This window comes from Typopeltis vanoorti, chromosome 18, assembly GCF_054136105.1.
Source record: "Typopeltis vanoorti isolate ZY-2024b chromosome 18, IOZ_Tvanoo_1.0, whole genome shotgun sequence".
Taxonomy (NCBI): domain Eukaryota; kingdom Metazoa; phylum Arthropoda; class Arachnida; order Uropygi; family Thelyphonidae; genus Typopeltis; species Typopeltis vanoorti.
The window spans coordinates 60,463,001-60,484,350 of NC_143566.1; the positions used below are offsets into that span (position 1 = coordinate 60,463,001).

A 21,350-nucleotide genomic window follows, 5' to 3' on the forward strand; every position below is an offset into this window, starting at 1 on the left:
GAACAGTTATTCCAAGTGCAAGGTTCATAATTAGTACGGTATTGAATAACAATGTCAGGCGATTACAGAATTAAATTACAGAAGACTGCTTTATAAAATTAAATATTGTACCAGAATTGTTTCTTTTATGTGCACATATAAAGTTCAAAGTCAACGTTCACATGCAAATTTCATTGCGTGGTAAGCTAAACTGTTCATAAGTTATGCTTGTGAAATGGGGAATATATATATATATATATATATATATTCCCTCTCCCGATTAATATGTTATCTCAACATAGTTTTAGCATGAAGTTCAGAATTTTTTTTTTTAAATCTAAAATCAATACAGGTAGAGATAAATAAATAAATAAAAATCTTTATTTATTTTTATTATGATAAATTCTGAGGACTGATTTTACTTATTAATTGATATTCAAAATTTTTCCAAATCATTTTTAGAGATGTTTCGCAAAATTCGGACGTATCTATTCGATTCATTTTGTTTTCCTTTTTGTTGAACTGCATTTCCTTTCTGGTTTACATCAGACGACCATTTGTAAGAGCACAACATTCGAAATAATATATAAAGTCATAAACCTGTTCTGGCTGGATGAAATATATGTTTAATTTGAAATCAGAATATTTTTAGTGGCATAGTTCATCAGAACGATGCAACAACAGTTTATTATCTTTCAAAGAAATTATATGACTGTAGTTGTACATTTCCTTACATGTTATTAAAATTATCATAATTAGGACAATATGTTATACTTAATATTAAAAATTAACATTAGTCATAACAAGAACAATTCATCGTTACAATTTTACATCAAAACAGTTAAACATAATTTTCTTTAACAGTTAGTTTCGGTTTTTGCTGACATCCATACTTCTACTCCTAGTAGTATGCATGCATTTCACTTTTTTCACAATGCCATTAAAAAAAAAAAAAACCGATAATAATTTTTTTTAACAATGACAAAGTTTATTATTCTCATCAGATATACTCGTACATACCATTTATAAATATACAATTGAAATATTACTAACACATTTTCTGTTCACTACATATATATTCAGTAGAATGTTGAGCAAATAATAAAATATGCATAGATATTAATAATAACAATATATTTTACAATTTTTTTTTCACGTACATATTTACAGTGATTCATTTAACGTGCTATGAGAGATAATTTTCATTTTAACGATATTAGTTATGAAAGAATTTATATAAATATACATAATAGCAAAAGTTGTAAATACAACTCTGAGAATAATGGAAATGCTGAAACGAACCTTGGACAAGTAAAGATAAGGATGTCATTCTGCCTCTTTACAAGGTATATAACTTCACTTGGACTATTGCGCGCAGGTCTGGTTTCCGTGGTGATTCTGATACAGTAGAGAGAGTGCACAAGAGAGTGTTAAAAAGGATATTCAGGATTGTGTAATACAGATTATGGAGATAGATTGAGAATTTATAGGCTTTAGACACTAGCAAACAGGAGAAAGAGGGATGAATGATTGAGACTTACAAACTTCTGAAAGGTTATACAGAATTTCAGTAAATGGAATTTTTCATTTTATGGAGGATGTGGAAAGGACGCCAGGTCATTCATGGAAGTTGAGAATGGATGTTATCAAGAAGGGGTTAGGGCTAGATTTTTCTCTCAGAATAATGCTTGACTGGAATGGATTGCCGTTGGATGTTGTGTGTGCATGTAGCGAGAATGAATTCAAGAATAGGTATGACAGCTGGTGCAAACAGTATGGCCGCTCTCGATGAGTTCTGACTCCCTGAAGGTCTCTCTTAATAATAATAATTATAATTTTTTTCTGCATTTTATCATTTATATTTATATTTCAATATTTTTTATATATTATTTATTTAATACAGATGTTTTACTACATATAATTTAATAATAATGATTGTAATGATAACGCAATATCAATATCAAATACCGATATCCAGGCCTGTTCCGTACCGAGATGCAAAGGGTGCAACGAACTCGTGCGGCACAGTTTAGGGGCGGTATAATCGAACACGTTCATAAAAAAGTACATAAAAGTTATTTTAATATACATTCCTCTTAATGTGCAGTATAATAAAATGATTCGTAATGTGTTATTGTACTTTGGGATCTTTTAATTTTTAATGGAAGGGGCCGCCTGGGTGCAAAATATTTGCACCCAGGCGGCGCAAACCCACGAAATGGCCCTGCCGATATCCTCTAGTACAGCGCTTCCCAAACTCTGGGCCCTGGCCCCCTTGGGGGCCGTTAGTTTTGTTGAGGGGGACAGTGGAATAATGAAAACAAATTTAAAATTTTTAAGACTAGGTGTGTGTGCCATGTCAAATGTATATGTAAGATGCTAAAAATGTAATATTTGCATTTGATTTTTGCAATATTTGCTGTGTATGTTTTATATTGAATATAAATACAATAAATGTTATAATAATATGTCTGTATTACGACTTTTTTTTCGATGGGAGCCGTGAAATATTATATTTTTTCCAAGGGGGCCTTTACATCCATAAGTTTGGGAAGCACTACTCTAGTTGGTGGCTAGAATAGAACTTACAACGCTCTTTCTTCGGCCAGTCTAGCGCTTTGAACGGCACGTACAACTTCCACTGAGCTACACAGGCGCGGATTGGTCATTACTTTATAAAATTTTAATTGCTTTTCTCGTTTCTTTTCTTTTCTTTTAAATATCGAGCGTCCTTTTAATTGCTTCGCAACTTATTATTTATTTTCATTGATATCGTTGTCTTTTAGGTATGTAATTATGAAGCATAAATAATTAAACTGTGTCACCTGTTATTTTATCTTCTGTGACTATTTTTGATGTAATAGGATATCTGCCTTCAACCTCCATGATTTTGTTGTATTTTGTGAAACATTAAGATTGTATTGTTGACAAATTTTATTTAATTCATAAACTGATTTTCGAAGGCTAGCTTCGTTTTCTTGTAATATAATCCCATTATCTGCATACGGCATTTTATTAATGGATACCTTGTTTTATTATTGTTTTCCATAATTTTATAAAGTGATCAATGCATATATTAATAGAGTTGGGGACAAACTACATCCCTACCTCACAAACTTTGATCAATTCCAATGTTTTCTGTTAATTTATTACATTTTTTTTTTTGTATCGTTATATAAACTTTGTATAGCTTGTACTAAATGTAATGGATATTCTTGTTTTTTTTTTGTATTCTACTCTGTAATTTTCTCTATGCATAATATAAAAAGCTTTTTCATAATCTATAAAAGCTAAATGCGTCTCGAAATTGGGCATAAAAATGTGCAAGGGAACAGGGTATGGAGGATCCTACCCTATCTTATCCTATTTCTTCAGCCATACGGCTGGTGGAGGGTATGCTACCATACTAGGGAGATGATTATGAACAAGGTGGTTTCCCGTTGCCTTCCTTGCAGTAGCATATTTAATGACGATAGCCATGTGGGTTCACGCGACCGGTTTACCTGTTCTGAGGGATGAAAAACCCGGGTTACCGGGAAAAAACCCCTCCACCTCGGGATGAGACTAGTTAACTCACCTTTAGTCGAAAGAGAGCAGTTAAAGTTCCTCACGTCACTGACAGGAATCGAACCCGGGTCTTTCAGACCAAAGGGCTTCGTTTATACTGACTAAGCTACGGAGGCTTCCGTATGGATAGTCAAGGGATATCTGGAGGAAGCAATATCAGACTCTATACTCAAAGGCAGGAGTTAAATGGATGAGTAGTATCATTAAACAGGAACTGAAAAAAAATCTGGTAGAATGTATACAAGAAGAAAGGTAACCAGCAAGCTCACGAACCGTACGAGGAAAAGGTAAGAAAAGTGACAGTAAAATCAGGTTATGAGAAGAAATTAGCAGAATACGCCAGAGAAAATCCCAAAGAGTTCTTCTGTTATGATGGGAAAAGGACGAGAGAGCATCTATCGAAGTTGGGAATGAATGTAGCGAAGAAAGGAGCGAGTGCTACATTTTTTGTTCATGGACGTGTGATCGGAATGGCTCGCTTTTGAAGGTGCTGAGTCACGTGGTGTGAGTGATGTGGTGGATGAGTCCTTGATCCACTGGAGGTGTCTTGTAGTAATAATAATATACAAAACATTTCCAAAGTAAAAAATTAATAATAATAATGTAACAGCTCGAGTCTATGCAATATGGAAATAAAATTAAGGGAATTAGCTCTAATATCTACTCAAACTGGGTTGAAGATAAATTTTAATCAGAATGTAAGTAATGATGAATGTCAATTTGTATTAATTTGTGAGGATGAAAGATCATCAAAGATGACATTTCCATTAGTTTGAATAAAAAAGCTACATTCGAAGTTTTTCCACTTGGTTATACTATAAATTAAAGATACCAAGTAATTATATAATTGGTATCTTTAATTCAATACTTCAGTAATAAGAATCATGTGACAGCTCTATGCACTATGGAAATAAAATTAAGGGAATTAGCTCTAGTATCTACTCAAACTGGGTTGAAGATAAATTTTAATCAGAACGAAAGTAATGATGAATGACGATCCGCAAGGAGATGTGCTTTGCATTATGGGATACTAAGACAAGTGATGTGAAGTCTTAGCTTCTTTATACGAGTTGCCTTAGTCCTGAAAATAGTTCAGGCGCAAACTTTGCTTACACTTGGATAAAGGATTAAATCAAGTATATAATTTCTTGGTATCTTTAATTTATAGTATAACCAAGTGGGAAAAAACTTCCAACAACTATCACAAATCCAGATTATTTTAATAATAAGGTGTGACACCTTTTAGCAACTCGTATATGAAAATATGACTAATGTATTACTTCAATCTTAGTATCACCTCTGGGTCTGGCTCTCACTGATGAGACCTCAACATTGGTCGAAACCGGTTAGGGCCTAATTTCATTTGAGAGGTTCTGCTTGGGGATAGGTGAGAAGTTCTCACCTTTTCAATGCTGAGAAGTTCTTCTCGGTGATGTGGTGAGCCTGTCACTGAGTGGAACAATACTGAGTTGGGCGATCTTTCGGGATCGCCTAATTTTTAGAGACTGCTTCACCTATACATAAGTCGAAACCGGTCTGGATAGTGACCCTTTCCATAATGCATTGCATTATACATGTCAACAAGGAGATGTACCTTGCATTATGGGACACTAAGGCAAGTGATGTGAAGTCATTAGCTTCTTTATACGAGTTTCCCCAGTTCTGAAAATGAAAATAGTTCAGGAGCAAACGTTTGCTTACACTTGGATAAAGAATTAAACCAAGTATATAATTACTTGGTATGTTTAATTAAAAAAAAAACTATATGTGAACTCGAGAACATCTAGAACTCAAGATATGGTTCGCAAATTGAAAGTAATTCAGAGAAGAATGAAAAGGAATATGCATCGTGTGACATATACATACAGGATACACTCCATTTGGTAACATAAAAAGGTGTTCAGGATATCATCACTTCCATTAAGCATTCGAAAAGGAGATAGGCTCGACACATATATGACAACACAAGAAGTGTAAATTATTAACAAAATGGATCGGAGTAGGCAAAGTGGAAGACCAAGAAAGAGATGGCAAGATGAAATTGTTGGGAATGCTGGAATACAATGGATGAAGAAAATTGAAAACAGAATGAGGTGAAGGAAATTGAGAGATTCGTCCAGTAATGGACCAATCCAGGTTGAAGAAGAACTTTATAAAATCGATAGGATAGGATAGGCAGCTGTCTCCACGCTTAGTCCTTAGTGCTAAATGCGTTCCTACATATTTTCATGAAAATTAAAATTTAAAAAAAAAATGGAAATCTTCAAAATCTTAATTGACGTTTCCATAATAATTTGGAACAATTTGGGTGTAAGAGTACGGGATATAAAGGTCATCATATCCTATTTCAAAACGCTAACTAGTATCTGATTATCAAAACTATTTGTGTTCTGTGGCTGTGTTTCCTGGGATCGGTGGTTAAAAATTCAAAAGTCCATGGTGAAAAGTCTCTACTTATCCGAACGAAAGATCGCCTAACTTGGGAACCTGCTTGGAAAACGTTTTGAAAAATTTCTTAAACTTGACGACTAGAGTCAAACTATAATGATGTCCTAGCGTGTGGTAGGCTAGTGGTATGCTCATAGGCAGGAAAGTTTGGGTAACGGAATCTTTTTTTTTTTTTTTTAAATTACATTTACAGTCAATGCTTTCTACGAAACGAATGCTTTAATATTTGTTAATTTAAGCGTACATGCCATACCAGTGGCTGCTCGTACATAAGCACTGCGACACTGCAGCCTCCCCCAAATAAAAAATGAACAAATTAAATTTTGTTTGTGTTTATAAATAATAACATTATATACATGCAATACAACATGTTAAAGTTCACAGCTTATGTTTTGACATTGATTGAATAGTTAATAATTGGAATTGTTCGATTAACGCTTTAGATTACGAAACAAATGCACTGCGATCTAACGGAGTGTGAGAATTATCGCGCCAATTGCAGCTAGACTCGCCGATATTTGTTTACGCTTCTCATTGCACGTTATAGTTCGCCCACCGATTAGAGATCCCTCAACACTTCTGCGCATGTCAGAAAAAGGAGAATCCATTCTGATAATAGGGTAATCAATCTGTCTTCTGGGATGAGTTTGTTTATTATTACAGGTCGGAAAATTTAGCTTTTCTTTTATGAACCTTGTAGTTTTTAAAGTGTAACTATTTTGCTTGTATAACAGTTGGAAAAATGTACGTAGAGTATTAACAAAATTAAAAAGGTATAGCATAAAACAAAAATTTAACTAAGTTTATTTTTAAGAAAGTTTTCTATAAAATAAAAATTATTATACAGAAAAACAGAAAATTTTTCAAATAAACTTCGATATTCTAAACTTACAATTGAGAGAACTGAGACACTTTAATGTCCTAAACCGATTAATTATTTATGACTTGTTGTGACTCTTTAACAAACCCATGCAAAAAAAAAAAAAATGTAAAAAAATACCATCATCAAATTCTTTTAATCTTCAGAGTCATCTGAATCGGTGTCCGAATCGCCATCACTTTCACTTAAACTAATCACCAAAGCTTCGCATAATTCTTCGATAATTCCGTCTCTGTCCCAATACATATTTTCCAATGAGGTGACATGAGAGCAATATTTTCCCCAGTTTGGAACTGTAATACTTTCAATCGCTTGTTCTGAAAGCTTAAAAAGTTTCGATATTGTCAATATCTCCAGTTACGTTGCGATGGCGAATGAAACTTTTCACTTCTGCCCAAACATACTCAATAGCATTAATATCGCAATGATATGGTGGTAGCCTCAAAGCTAGAAATCCACGCTCTTTGAGCATCGTGTCGAATTTAAATAGTTTAGTTGTGGGCGAGTTTCTTTTGACCAAATTAAGCAATTCAATTTTTCGCATTTCTGGGGAATGAGAAATGTTATTTGCAGAGAGCCCATCGATAAGAACTTGCTTCTTATTAGACCAATTTGGAACTTTGTTTAATCGAATAGAGTGAATATGAAGCGTTATCAATTATAACAACAGCATTTTTAGGAAGGTTTGGAATCAGTTTTTCTTCTGCCTACTTTTCGAAGATCGTAGAATTCATTTGCCCATGGTAATCTCCAGTAGTTGAATTAGCTTCGTATAGTAAGTTTGAATTCGGTAAAAAACCCATTTCTCCACCCGCACACAAAATTATTATGCGCCGCGAGGCATTTCAGGTTTGTAACACTCCACATTCTTCTTTAGACTGCCAACATTTTCCATAAGTTAAATTACTATCAATCCAAGTTTCATCTAGATACACAATCAGTTTTTTTCTCCTCCCTGAAACGTCTTATTGCTCTCAAATACTGCATTCAAGATAAAACAATGTCACTTCGCTCCATGATAAGTTTCCTTTTATTCTGGGACTTTTTGAAACAAAATCCGATTTTCTGAAGTATTTTCCTTAAAGTTTCTCTTTTGCAAGGAAAATTAATTTTTTCTTTAAGCACAAGAATCAATTTTTGGAACAGTTGGCACTCTTTTCTCGACCACGTAAAATTCGTGAATAGTTCTTATAACATCAAAATCATTCAAAGCTACGGTTTCGATGGTTTTCTTTACTCTGGCGCTTTTTTTAGGAGATTTAAATTTTGGCTTACCTTCACCTTTTGATTCCCTACGAATTCTTTTAACTGTCGACCCCGATACGCCCGCAATTGCACTTGCACATTTTATGACTTGAGAAAGGGGATCAAGGGGGCAATTCTTTTTCGCAGAATGTCAGTACATTATTTAATATTCTTTTGCAAGAGCTACTGAAACGTTTAACAACAGAACTTGTTGACTGTACTGGATCCATCATACAAATTAATAATGAAAAAATAATGCAAAAAAGCGACAACAAAAATCAAGTACTAGTACAGCGACAGAGAAGAAAGCACGTGATTTCGCATGTTGGCGACCAATTCGTACATCCTTCATTTCTTTCTCCCCTTCAGCATGAATCGACTATTCTTGGCAAAATGCCAAGGAGAGATCTACAAACGGTGGGCGAGCTGTACAAGTGATTCCGACACTGTTCGTTTGGGTAGTGTATCGAAACTTTTATTATTGGAGTTTGTTCGTGGTGAGGGTGAAATATTTTTAATGAATCAATTTTTAAATATTATAATTTATTTATTAATAAATTGGTTACTGATTAAGAAAAAAATATTTTTTTATTTTGTATATGCAGCACCCCCACTTAAAATTTTCACAGGCCGCCACTGTGCCATATCATAATTCAATTATACGTCAACAGACGATGAGTGGTATACTCCGCATGCTGATGTATCACATACATTCGTGAGAGATGGTCATACAGGGAGATTTTCTTGAAGATTATTGTATTCAATTTTTGTGAAACGAGGAAATAATTATAGATCACAGCTTTGCTACTTTCTTTCTCAAAATTTGCTCTTTAATAATTTTCCCGTAATACCTTCGAGAATATTTTTCTGAGATATTTTCTGAGCATTTTTTACACAAACCTACCTGACTACACAATACTGCATGTTTGTAAGTGTATGTGTGCAAGAGCATATTTTCCCAATAAATGATCACGTCCATTCCTTTATGATACGTTAACAAAGAGAGGTTTGCTACTAATTTCAGACGTCATTCAAGACCATAATTTTTAATAAGAACGATTAATTTAAAAGAAAATTAAAATTATTTTCTACTAAAACTACATACTGTAGTTATATTAGAAAATTATTTTAATAATTCATTTTTAAAATCACTCTTTTAATTATTACGATTATGAATATCTTATTTTGTACGTATTATCTTTTGTAGATTCCCGTTAACAAATATTTATATCAAAACTTCATAAATTTTACATGAATAACAGGATCCTATACACTCCTAGGTGTTTGTCAAAGAAAATGCTACCCTTAGGCGTCCTGAGGTTTCGAACAGTTTGATCTGCTTGAAAGCCACACTAATGCTATGATATTTGAAAAGAGAAACAGTCCTAATAGATTGATTGCCGATGTAGGGAGTAGCGAGCAAATCTCTGTACTTAATGTTCTGGTTATGGAAAGAGGATAGTTTGAAAATGAAATCTTCTTAACGGTTTTTTTTTTTTTTTGAATATTCTTTAAGGACAGATAAATCAGAAAGGGCTTGGAGTACTGTATTAAGTTGATCTTCATTTTGTAAAATAGAAATTGTTCGAGAATGTGGATAATTCCGATATATTCGTTCTGTCTCACCTCAAAACCATGGCTCCTCTGACCCAGAGAAGCAAAACTATATAACCATGAAACTAAAACATATGGGCACGACCTCCTATAGACTCGTGGGTGATTTTCCAAGTATGTGCTATCCTTAGAAGACCCGAGAAGGCTGTAAATCGGCTTGAAAGCCGTTTCAAACAGATATGAAAACTTTATGGAATTACTCCTTCAAACAGGAAAGTTGAATTGTTATGGTAATTGTTTAATACAGCTATCTCAAGATAAAGTGTATTTCTTTACTGAAATATAATTAATTCTATTTTTTCAATTTTTTATTTTATCGCTTAGTGTAAGATTGGCAAATGTACTATAGGATTTCACCCTTTCACGGCTTCTAGAAAAAGTAAAAAAAGTAAAGCAAGATAATAGGAAGCTGTGTTTGCTACAGTTAGAAGAACAATATGATGTTGCACTTTGAAAGATGTGATAGTGGATTCATCAAAAGTAGCCATGTTCCATTCTTGATATGAGGCAAATCAGCATAAAACATATGTGAAGTCCATGAGTCTAGAAGAAATGTCTGTGAACCATCGTAGCCTCTTTGATATTGCGGGCACTGAGGTTGTCTTCTGTGTAAGGTATGGAGTTCTTGTCTCATTCACTATTGTGGTAAGTGTCAGAGATGTGAAAGGCTAGGCCTGAGATATCTCCAATATGCTCTTTTTGTCTAATTTATAAAGTCCTAGATGTTTGCCCTGTGTTAGCAAGGCAACTAGAACATGGAATATTATAAACTCTAGGATGTTTGTTGCAAAAACTGTGGCAATTAGGTGAATGTAATAGAGATCGTATAGTCACAATGAGTTGAAAGCCTATCTTATGTCATGAGATAGGCGATTTTCAGACAATGTTTGTCAACATAAGGGATGGAAACCGACGCTCTGTAGCGAATGTCAGAGATCTGTTACAGAGAAGGAGTAGATGTACCATTTATTAGAGTGTATTGTTCACCAATAGTTGGAAAAGATAACGTAATTCTTCTTTTAGTGTTTTTTCATTTCCTGTAGTAGAGATTGCCCTTTATTTCAGCGTATGTATAATACCTAATTTTTGCGATATATGGTGCAGTGAAGAGAAATGTAAGTAACGACCTCTATGAGTGAACTTACGGTATTCGCTAAGAGAGAGAGAGAGAGAAAGAGAGGCCCCTTCTGATCTTTTTAGAAATTAAAACATCTGGGATAGGTAATTTTTCCTTCATTTTCAAGTTCTAAAGTGAATTTTATTTTGTGGTGGACGGGGTTAATACATGAAAGAAAATCATGTACCTGAGCAACACTGTGTTTCCAGATTATAAATATGTCATCTACGTATCTCTATAAAAGTGAAAGTTTCCCATTCCATCTGAAATAATTTGAGTTGAGATAATGTCTAAATAGTTGGGAGATAATAATAATAATTATCGTATGATGGTACACGGCCATGAGTCCCCTTTACGGGGAGGTACGACACCATCTCAGTCCCCCCCCCCAAATTTTATCCATGCTCGGAACCGGCATAGTTGAGGAATGAGGCCTATGGCTGGGTCAGTATTCCTGATTGTAATCCGTGTGTGTTCATGGGACCAATTTGCCTGCTTGCGGGATGAAAAACTCCAGATAAACTGGCGGAAAAAAGCCTGCTGTCCACACCCAAGACCAGCTAACTTGGCTATGGCAGAGGAAGATCCTTAAGCCCTTCGCGTCGTTGACGGGAATCGAATCTATGACACTCCTTCCCCAGGCATATGGTTGCGAAGCGCAAAGTCTCTAGGCTAACCGCTCAGACAGTTGGGAGATGTCAGGGTGGAACATATTATAAAAGAGCATTTGTGAACAAAGATGCAATAGCTAGATTAGCTCGAATGTCCGTTGGTATAATAGAAATAAATACTAGTTTGTCTAGAAACTATTGTGAGATTTTGATGGAGTTCGTGTGTCTGATGTGCTCCTTTAGAAGATTAGCCAGATGTTTTTGATAATAAATAAGTATGCAAGCTAATACCATCTACGATAGGCGAAGGGTAATATTAGTCTTGTGTACCTTGGGCGTTCCATGTAATCATGGTGTTAAGGGATGAATAGATTTCAATCTTTTTTAAATCCGTAGTCCACGTAGTCATGTTGTGTAAAAGGTTATTAGTTTCTTCATCGTTTATACACGTAGGGTGATAATCTACTGGAGTGTAAGTAGGACAAACATCTAGAAATTTAGAAATTAGACTAAAAGAGCATATTGGAGACGCTGATAACAATAGAGAAGACAGCCCAGGCCTAACTTTCCACATCTCTGACACTCACCACAATAGTGAATGAGATAAGAGCTCCATGCCTTACATGGAAGACAACTTCAGTGCCTGCAACATCAAAGAGGCTAAGATGGTTATCCACTCACATGGCACTCTCAACAGAAACCAAGGAATGATTTTATGTGATATTTGGAAGTCACTTATTAGATCTTTCCACATGTAAGACTTTTCTGCATTTCTGCCATCTATCGTGTATACCTACTGAACAATGACTGACCCTTGCCAGCTTCCATGCTTCACATGTTTCTGTTTTGTTTTGTTTTTACTTTTCTGTAACGATTCCTAACTGTTCGGTTTTAGTAATGTAATGGTTAATGTTTACTGCTTATTGTATTTATTTATTTATTTTTTGTTCTACCTAACCCAGAAGAAGCCACTAGCATATGTGGCGAAACTAGTTGGTTTAGCTATCTATATTACCATCTATTAAACCCAGCGTTAGTTATCTTTTGGCACATTCGTTTTTTGGTCGAAAAATCTACATTTAATTTAATTATAACATTTTTAATTATTATTATTATTATTATTAGTGAGCGCTCCCTCAAATGTTTCCCAATATGTCTTTCAATGTTTAGACCACGCTATAATAATTGGTTGCTCAGTTTGAACGACTTGAAGCTGAGATTTTATTGAACAAGGATTTTTTTTTTGCTCTTCCATATAAGCTAAATGCGTGCTAATTTCATAATTTTATTTTGAAGTTTGGTTAAAGAAAAAAAAAAAGACTAAGAAAGATGAAAATCATCTAATGCCTTTTCGTTTCCCAAAGGGAGTAGAGGAAAACTCTTTTAGCCTTAAATTTCTGCAGATCATTGGACTATCCGGCCTACATCTTTCATCGTTCCCTTAGGTTTGTGATTACCTGTCCGATTCAGAAGACAGCAACAAGAATACAGCCAACGACCCTCTATCATATGTCGTGTTGCTATTCGTAACTGATAAGTTAAGCATCTAATCATACATGTTCTACAGTCGATTTTTCTACTGTATGCTTCCGGATTAAAAACTAAAAATTTTTCATTTATAACATATTGATTTATTCCCGCCAGTTGTCAACTGACTCAGGAATACGTGTAAAGAAGTTTGTAAAAAATGTTCACATTTGACGTCTATAGACTCCGTATGGCCACTGTCGTACCTTAGTACCTTACATGTTTTGGCAATGATGTCTTCTGCTAGAATAAGTGGTAGGGTCGCAGATTCCCTTTCCACACAAAGTTTGTAGGACAATCACAAACATCCATGCCTATGGCGGGATTCGAACCACTCGGCCGGCAAAAAGAAAAAAGTTTCTCAATAACTAAAATGGACTCTGTTATATCTTTCTTTACTGATTTAGAAGTTACCACAAAGCGATGCAGGCGCATGCAGTTTGATATCATAAGAAATGGATAATTGTATATCTTGTTGAGAAGATAAATTAATATGACTTTCTTCTTCTCGCCGAATGAAATGTCTCATGTAGCGCTGATTATACCAAAATCGGGATGTTTTCGCCTCAACATCCGCCTGGCATCATAAGGTAATCTTTAAGCCGGAACTTGCTTATGGAGTACCAGCAAACCACTTACCATGGTTTAGGCACTTGGAAATAGAATTTTCAGTGTACCTTAATCGCAGATTTTTAGATTTTTTTAAAAAAAGAGCAAAAACCTGAATTTTGCCTCCCCATATACTCCCTTTGTCGGAACTACAAGAAATCACAATAAGTGAAGCAGTTGTGACATATCCAATGATAAGAACTTCATTTACTACGACGAACAAGACGCTTTAAGTCTTTCCGGTATCACAAGCAATAATTCAGCAACTTCAAACCATCATCTGCGAGTTTTCGTTAATGTGCGACCCCCCCTATACACCGTTTTCTCAATTTATCTGTTAATTATTCAGTATTTTTTATTTCATTTTATTTTTGATTTTGTGCTGCCTGATCTCGTATGTTTTCAGAAATAAATACCCTTTATAACTTTTCATCAGTTATAAAGGGTATTTATAACTGATGAAATGCTTACAATGCTTCCAACATTTTTTGCATTCAAATTCTGAATTTGAATTCCACTTTTCAGGTGGCGCAGGCATTTTATCTATCTGGAACGTGCAGCCAAAAATATTTACATATCTTTTAAAGGATTGAAACATTTGTTAACTCGCAGTCACTGAGATGTAGTTTGTAAATTGTGATCTATTGATGTGTGTAAAGTATATTCTTCGTAATGTAAATAACTGGTCATCATTCGCAAAATCCCAAAAGATAATTGTTGATTGGTAGATATATGAAGTGAAAGTGGCGCCGTGGTGGTATTGCTCGTGAGGTGGAAAGAAATTAGTTGTATTTTTTCGATTTTTGGAGTTATTGAAGTAGTTTTTTTGGGGGGGGAAAATGCTCAGATAAAATGATAAGAAAGAATTTTCAGGTAGGGAGTGAAACGGGCATTTGTTATTATTTTAATTTAATTTTCTAAAGAGTTGCCTTCACATTTCCCCTTTAAGGCGTAAACATGCTTATGAATTGCTGTTATGAGGCAAGTGTGTAATACAAAACAGTTTGTTTTTCTTGTTGGTTAACTGTTGTAAATCAAATTGTGACTGAGAAAAAATGTGTAATTCACTAAAATAGTCAAATTTTTGAGCATAATTTTTAGGACAGCATCATAATCACTTTTATTTGCGTAATGTACGCTAAAGATGAAAGATTTTATTTCTTTAACTCTTTACTGTCACTAAGGGAGAAATGGGAAGGGAAAGTAAGCTTTTCATAGTTTTTATGCTGGCAGCATTTTATTTCAAACGTTCACTGTCAGTCACGATTGTATATAGGTCCTGCTTCTTTAGTACCTGAAAGAGAAATTCTTAGACTACGTTGTTACATTAAGAAAAGTATCTGATGCATTCATCAGAATTTTGACCCCAGGAAAGTAGGCCAACACTTCTCTCAACGGTGAAGATATTATTTTGGTACTTTTTTTTTATTTTTAATTATCTCTAATTTGACAATGTGACTCAGACCTATTCCAAACATTACGAGTTATTTAATAAAGCGTTTAGCATCTTGTTTTGTTTCAACAGCTATACTAATAAGTTTCTACTTCATAATGATTGTCATGTTTCAAATAATCCTGAAGTAGGCTGAAAATTCATGTATGCATATTTTTGTATTCTGTGTTTCAGGTCTGATAATTTATTTTTCAGAGGACATTCACATAAAGCTTGGATAGTTTCCCTTGGTAGTACAGTTGTTCCACTGGTGGTGGTCCATTTTGTTTTGACTTTTGTCTATCATGAGAAGTTGCAGAATCTCTAACAAATAGATGCATAGGAAATAAAATAATTATTTCTAGTGTTCACTGAATTCATGTATAGCTCTTTTTTAGCAGCTGTAATTTGAAGTATTATTTTTGTATCTAGTTATTTTAAAATGCATTTGAAGTGACTAGATAATCGGCGAATCTAGGAATTAGGAAAGCAGGTGTTTTTTTTTTTTTTTGCTGCAAAGGTGAAAGTCATAAAATCTTTTACTTATCTTTTTGAAGGACTTTTGAAGATCTTGGTATTAATCTTCAAGGATGCAAGGAATTGTTTCCTAAATCTTTATGATCTGCCACCCCCATCTAAACTAAACCTTCAGTTATTTGATGGGGGCGGCAGGTTTCTATCTGTGTAAGACAAATGTAGTTAATAGAACTCGTCATCCTCTACATTTCCAGCATGATAGTAGTTAGCTAAAAGATTTCACAGCTCCAAACATTTTTTAGTCATGCCATTCATTACACAATTTCTTTTTTGTTAATATATATTTTGTGTAATGCATAATAAAAATCAGGACTTTTGTTCTAAGCATTTTATTATTTTTGTGATACTTTCAAGGACCCCTTGTGAGCTGCTGCTTTAAATTATAATGATCTCAATCATAAGCATTATATACTATTTTGGTAAGACACTGAATTAATTACAGCAGAGGCATGGCTGGTTTTATTGAAGGACTTTTGTAGTTGTAATAATATGTAGGTCAGGAAAATAAGTATGCATAATATTAATAAAAGCACAAGAAATTGCAAATTTACTGACAATGCATTTGTATTTATAGTATTTCTAGAAGCTTGCTACATTATTATACTTTCTCTATGAGAATTAAATATTCTAAAGTAACCAAGTATTGATATTTTGTAATGAGCATAATTCACCAGTAATTTGATAATCATGGTAGCAACAAGTAAATTTAGTATCAGCCTTAGTATATCAAACAGTGACATTCAGTCAGCCAAATTATTTTATGTCCATTAATGATAGTGTGGTTGCTTATTCTCTTAAAAGGATAATTCTAAAATAATCATTGTTATCCCAGCAACAAAAAAAAGCTGAAATTTATAACCCTGCAGGTTAATACTACTACTGCTTGTCTGTCATCACATAAAAATTTATTTTATGTCCATTAATGATAGTGTGATTGTTTATTCTATTACAAGGATAATTACTAAAATAATGGCTGTTAGCCTAACAACAAAAGAAGTCGGAAGTTATAATAGCCCTGCAGGCCAATACTGCTACTTTGTTCTTGCTCAGGAAACTTTTGAATGCAAACTTGTTGATAATCTGTTTGATATCCTAATTCTATAAATCACATCTGAAATTTGTAAGAGCAGAAAATTGAATTATTTGACAGATTATTCTGGATATGTCTAGACCATAAGTTGTATGCAGGGAGATTCACCTCCGCATGTTGGTTCACATTACCATAAGAAATGAGCACTAGTTTCCAAAAGTCCTAGATATTAAATGTTGATTTGGTAATGATGGCATATCAGCAATGATTTTTTTTTCTGTTGTGACTCTGAGCTTTGTTCAAAATTGTGGCAAATGATATCATTCATTTGAAAATTTTGGACTTCTGCACAACCTATTTAAAAATGTGCCTCTCTGGATCACGTACTTTGTTCTGTTGTGTTTGTGAATTTTATTCTGGTTTCTGCAGCAGTTTTTCGATTTTTGTATGTTACCATTAATATATTGGCCTTATCAGGTCAAGTAAATAATCTATTTGTAATAAAAGAAAAAAGATTACAATAGAATATTGAAACTTCATGCATCTTACTTTAGAAAAAAAACATAGCACATTGTTAATACATTTGATCAATTTTTTTTTTTTTTTTTTTTTTTTTTAGCCATAAGTAATTGAAACAGATATTGAAAGATTTAGTGGTATAAATTAAAGTGTTTTTTTTTTTTTAAATAACGAAACCCGTGGTGCGATCATAATTAAAAGAAACACAGTGAAAATTATTTAATTGTAAATATTTCATCCTAAGTATCTTAGGACATCATCAGTACAGTAGTTTAAAACAATAATAGGAATAACATACAGTTAGGGTGCATGATTACAATAGAATCTCATTAAACGTGCGTAGCGTGTTACAGAAGTGGAAAAAAAAATTAATTATTTAACACAATTTTGTATGACAATTTCCCATACTTTAGGAATAGTAAGAACGTCATTGCAGTTTAAGTTTGGTCTGTGTAGTAGGGCTTCAGAACTTTCTTTGTATAAACGTTTGTTTATATAAAGATCTATGTAAAAGTTTAAACTTTTCTCAATGGATCCTATGGTTTGGATTTTCAATTCCGTGTTGAGTTTCTTGGCATCTTTAATTATAAATTAAAGATGCCAAGAAATTATGTTCTTGAGTTAATTATGTTCCTTTATCTATCTAAGAGTAAGTAAACAAAGTATGCCCATGAAGTATCTTTACAACAGGGCTACTCGTATATAGAGGCTAATGACATCATTAATTGCCTTGGTATCCCAGAATGCAAATCCTCCCCACACACCTGAAAGGATTTTGCTTTGCATTATGAGATACCCAGGGAATCGATGTGAAGTCATTAGTCTCCATGTACAAGTAGCCCTGTTAAGATGCTTCATGTGCCACTACCCAGACCAGTTTCTGGTCTGGGCACACTTATGTAATTCTCTCACTCTCTCATGCAAGAGTTTTTATTGACCAAAACAACAATATAGTACCACATATTCCGTAGCTCATTTGGAAGAACGATGGTACTTCACGCCCTTTGATTGGAAAAGGTGTAATTTTGATTCTTGTCATGATGGAAGGAATCTTTATATATTTTTTTCAATTGAAGGCGAGATAGATGATCTCATATGGAGGTAGCAGGGTTTTTTCTCCCGGAAACTCGAGGTTTTTCATCCCGCATACCGACAAATCGACATTCAAGACACATGCAGTTTACAGACAAATACTAGTGTGGTGGCAGTACATTGCGTTGGTGTAGATGATAGACAGATAGAAGTGGTGGAGATGGTTGTAGAGCATGTGCCTCCGTCGATGAGTCTTTGACTCCTTGGAGGTGTCATGAAATAATATTACTATAATGAACTGATTAAACACAATTAGCTAAGTAAAACAAAACAAATTAATACAAAGTTAGTCTCCAAATTTTATAACGGAGTATTTTGTTTATTTTTGTAATTCAAGTGGTTAATTATTTTAACACAGACATTATTTACATGTTAAGTTCACACACTTCAAGATGACTATTACATCATCAGTGATAACTGTTGCAGCATGCATGGTTAACTAGGAAAGGGTAAGAACTTCCAAATTCATGTTGCATATGAGTAGAAGTAAAATGCACACATTCTCACATACCACCTAATGTACAATGTGCATGTTACAGAGTTCCAAGGAAGAGTTTATGGGTTGATTATTTTGATATAAGGAAATCCTGACATTAAGGATGACTTAAGTGTGAGAATTGGCTATTACATTGATCAAGAATATGGCACTTTCATAATGAGAAAATTATCTTGCACGGAGAAAAATTATGAATGTCATGTACTTTGTGTTGAAATACTCTTATGCAAGATTTTTTACCAAAATAATATAGTACTACAAATTACACAAGTTAAAAAAAAAAAAAAAAAAAAAAAGCCCTTAATACAAAATTTGAGGCTCTCTAAATTTATAAGGCAGTATTCTGTATTTTTATAATTGACAGTTATTATTATAATGTGACACTCATGGGAGGGTGCTACCCCTCCCACACGCAGCTACAATCCATGCCATTACTGCCCATCCACTACCAACAGTATTTTTGTCTGTAAATCATTTTTTATAAGATATATATTTCTTATGCATTATTGAATTTGTGTGTCTGTATATATATACAGGGAGATGTTCTTTATGTATTACTTTTAACATATACCTTGCAAAGTCTACTTTGTGCTTAAATTGTTCCAAAATATTCTACGAGATAATCATTATGAAATATTTATTTTTGGATAGTTGCATTGTCTCCAGATGGTAAATGATTTTTTCCCTGCCTCTGTGCCGAGTGATTAGCATACCTGCTCTCCAACCAACAGGTCACAGGTTTGAATCCTGCTGCAGGCATGGATGTTTGTGATTGTCTTTCCTTGTGTACTGCTATAACCTTAGATATGGCATGATATGACCTTTTCTGTCCTTGTACCATTTAAAACCATAAATCATCACTACTTGCCTCTGTGAGACTATCATTATGCTTATTAGAGACATGAAGTGGCTTGAAAACTTGCTGTGTTTTATTTTTAGACATGACACATCAGTAGGTTTATTGATGTTTGTACTTAAACCAGAAATTCTCTTCCTCTTTCCTTGGCATACAGGAAAGAAAGGCTAGTTTTTCTAGTACAACTATCTTAGTTCTATTTCCAGACCTCCATGGAATCACAAGACTAATGTTGTGGGAAGAAATTCTGCTCAGGGCCTTTGGTATCTGTCATATCTGTAAACAAAAATTGAAATGAGGGGTTTAATAATACTTTATTAAATCAAATATTTTGATCTAAATCTACAAGAACTTCAGTGAGTAGGGAAAAGAAAAAACAGATGGGTTTAAAACGACGTGAGCCACATTCTAGCAGAATACACTTCAGTAGATTGTGATATTTTTTTTAATACTATTTCTTGTAACAAATAACTAAATTTGGTCATGTAGTAGCACTTATTTGAACAAATGATCAATTTTAAATCAGTACTACTAGTAAACAATTGCACCAGAATATTCTAGTTAGTGTTATCTCTCTGTTTTGCTAAACTATCTTTCATTCATATTGTAAATGACATGATTGTTGTTCCTGTAGTTACATCTCAGCAGAATGTCCTGTTGGACCAAAGTAAAGAATGTCAATCACAAGAGACTGAGTAGACAGTTTATCCTTGTTTGAAAGTTAGCAAAGAGAAGTCTTCTTCCTATCCAGGTTCTAGGCCAGGTGGCCTGTTCCGGACTCCATCCTTCTTCTTCTTGGTCGTCCCCTATTTCCTATTGGTCTTACCCTTTTTTTTTTTTTTTTTAAAAAAAGTTTGACTGAAAAAAAAAACACGGACTAAGTTATGTTCCTTGAGGAAGGAACTTCAAAATTAGTTCAGAGACTTCAGTAACATAAGGAATTGAAACCTTTCCATCATATGGGTTAGAATTCATAAGAAATAGGTCTATAAGAGATGAAAATGTGTTGAATGACTTGTGGGAAGAAGTCTTTCTATTGCATAATATGTAAAATGTTAAGTTCTAGTTTCACATTCATGGGTTTGGAGCAAACAGGTGTGCTATTTAATAGATGTTTGATGACAGTTTTTTGACACAAATGTGGAGAATCTTGCTGTATGAAATGGACAGTGAAAGTTTGCAATAAAGAGAGGAGTCACTAACTAAACATGCACACATAAACCACAGTAATTAAATTTTTAATAAGTAAATATTTTGTCCAGTACAGTTTTTTCAAACAATACTAGGAATAACATAGTTAGGGCACACAGTAAGACATCTTACAGGAACATGGAACTTCGTAAACACCAGGTAGCATCAAAATTGAGAGTTTGTCTTTAGGAGAAGGTAGCAAATTATAGATCTGGTTGATTTGGTTTGTGAGTAGCAGCAAGTTTGTATTTCTTCATAATTTTTGACAGACGTTTGGAGATGCTTTTGACATATGATATGGGAATCCTAAGCTTGTTCTTGTCTAGGTTGATGTGTGGGGAAGTGACTGATTTTTTTTGAGTTGTTTTTGGCTTGTATCCGTTTAGTATGGATCCATTTTTGATGATTTTTAATTCTTGGTTTAGGAATTCTTTGGAGGAGCAAAATCTGTGTGCTCTGGCTACTAATGATTTAATGATGCCATACTATGGACAGACAGGACAATCTATTAGTAAATGCATTTCTGAACATCGGGACCATATCTGACTTATCAAATCTGGCCTTGCACAACACTGAGTTGAAAACCCAAACCATAGGATC

At 33.9% G+C, this 21,350-nt stretch overlaps 1 protein-coding gene across 2 annotated transcripts in view; it reads left to right on the plus strand.

Annotated features, from left to right (window-relative positions):
• The first annotated feature begins 14,285 nt into the window (after positions 1 to 14,285).
• LOC150096712 (multiple PDZ domain protein-like) overlaps positions 14,286 to 21,350 on the plus strand; it is a 1,501,001-nt gene continuing 1,493,936 nt past the window's right edge. For both annotated transcript variants that reach the window (XM_090408593.1, XM_090408594.1), the window contains exon 1: positions 14,286 to 14,470. The gene's annotated coding sequence lies outside the window, so the exon portion shown is untranslated. The remainder of the gene's footprint in view (positions 14,471 to 21,350) is intronic.